Source organism: Adiantum capillus-veneris, chromosome 1 (assembly GCF_014529385.1).
Source record: "Adiantum capillus-veneris isolate H3 chromosome 1, ASM1452938v2, whole genome shotgun sequence".
In the NCBI taxonomy this organism is placed as follows: Eukaryota; Viridiplantae; Streptophyta; class Polypodiopsida; order Polypodiales; family Pteridaceae; genus Adiantum; species Adiantum capillus-veneris.
The window spans coordinates 157,650,817-157,652,508 of record NC_140931.1 but is presented as its reverse complement, the minus strand read 5'-3'; the positions used below and the strand labels follow the sequence as shown (position 1 = coordinate 157,652,508).

At 43.5% G+C, this 1,692-nt stretch overlaps 1 pseudogene; it reads left to right on the top strand.

The window, feature by feature from the left end:
• Window positions 1-64: 64 nt before the first annotated feature.
• Window positions 65-883, top strand: LOC147465869 (uncharacterized; annotated as a pseudogene).
• Window positions 884-1,692: the final 809 nt, after the last annotated feature.

Genomic DNA, 1,692 nt, shown 5'->3' with positions numbered 1-1,692 from the left:
ACAGGGTTCTTCAACAACTTGTAATGAGCAATCTCTGCTCGCTTTCGTTAAACAAGGGCACAATATGGGTTCTACTTTACTTGCCCTAATGTATGCAAGCCTTGAGAGCGAGATTCAAGAAAACTATATCCTCCTCCTCTCAACGTTACCTGTGTATCCTCACAGCAGGAGGGTGTCAGAATTGGCAGCTGTGGAGATGAGCAGCAACGCCATGGATGCTAGCACTCTCTAGTAAGAGCCTCTCTGGGCGCCAATCATCCCTTATATGCTGGTCCTCCTCTCCTATGTTTTCCAGTTGCCTGGATATGCCCAACTCCAAGCTTTCTTTGTGCTTCTCTACCTCGGGTGCTTCCTCATCTCCTTCAAAGCCCCTCGCCATAGAGAACTCTTACAGCCCCAGCCGGTCTTCTGATAGAAGCTTCAGAAGGGACCAGCCCAATGTGTACGAGTTGGACTTGGAGGAGTAGGTGAGCCAGATTGATATGGATCCCAACAAGATGCTAGAGCGTGGAGACCCCAATTATATGCAAGCCATTACTAACTATGTAATGCCTGTAGGTTACTTCGTCTCTCTGCCCACAGGCAGAGATGGGTATCTTCCGGCAGATGACTTGGGCTTTACAAGTGGGCTAGCTTTTTTGTGCAAGCTTTTCAAGGAGGGTCAAGAGATTACTGTGCTCATTGTTTGTCGCAGTGGGGCAGGAAGGAAGATTGTTTTTGTGAAAAAGCCTGAGTTTGCCCCTCCCAGTGAGCAGAAGACCATTCAGAAAGCTTGCGGCTACATTTTGAGAATGAAAAGAAGAACATGATGAATCCTCGGAACAAGCGGCGCCAGCTGTATTGCTACCTATGCACGCTGGACTCCTTCTTGGCTATTGAATAGGCTGGCAAGGTCAGATATTAAGTAAGTGGAGTCTTTGCTACTAGATCATGTCTTGTGTTGACTATGCCGGAAGATGATTTTTGAAGCAGCTCAATTGTTTTGTGCTTCATGGGAAATCCTATGTGCATGTATGCCATTTAATTAGCAACTGCATTGGTTACCTACCATGCTCCTTATCACTGTTAAGAAACCTTTTCTTAACATGACTCTGGATGGACTCTGGATGGGCAGTGGGTTTATAAAGCAATTGAAATATGTGTGGATGGAAGTTTTTGGGCGATGTCCTATGTTTGTGGGCAGTCTTGGAAGTTTTTTTTAACTCCATCTGCTAAAGTTGTTTGGTTTATAAGCTGATGTTAATAGTGGCTCTTCTAGGAAAAGTCTGTAAGTAGAGTAACCTGAGTTGCTCGCATGTATTTTGAGCTTAGAGTTCTTGGTGATAGGGAATTCGTTAACTAAGAACAAGAGACTGGTTCATATTCTGAGAAATGCGCATAGTGCATTGTCTGAGATTGCACTTTTTGGCATCATGCACTTGTTAAGGAGAATGCACTTTTGGTTAAACTACTCGGTATCTAGGTAGTCTTATTATGGGCTAGTATGTAGCGGGCAATGTGAAAACATTGTTGACTTTGAGTATGTACAAGGAGATCACATTTCCTTATTGTTGGTATAAAGCTGTCAAGGTGTACTTAAGTTCTGGAGTTCTTTTCTTGATGGGTGATGGAATAATAGTGTTTGTCACGAGGACCTTAGTTGTTGGTTTCTTTTCGATGATTTTTGTTTAATTTTTGAGACCCTCTTTTTGA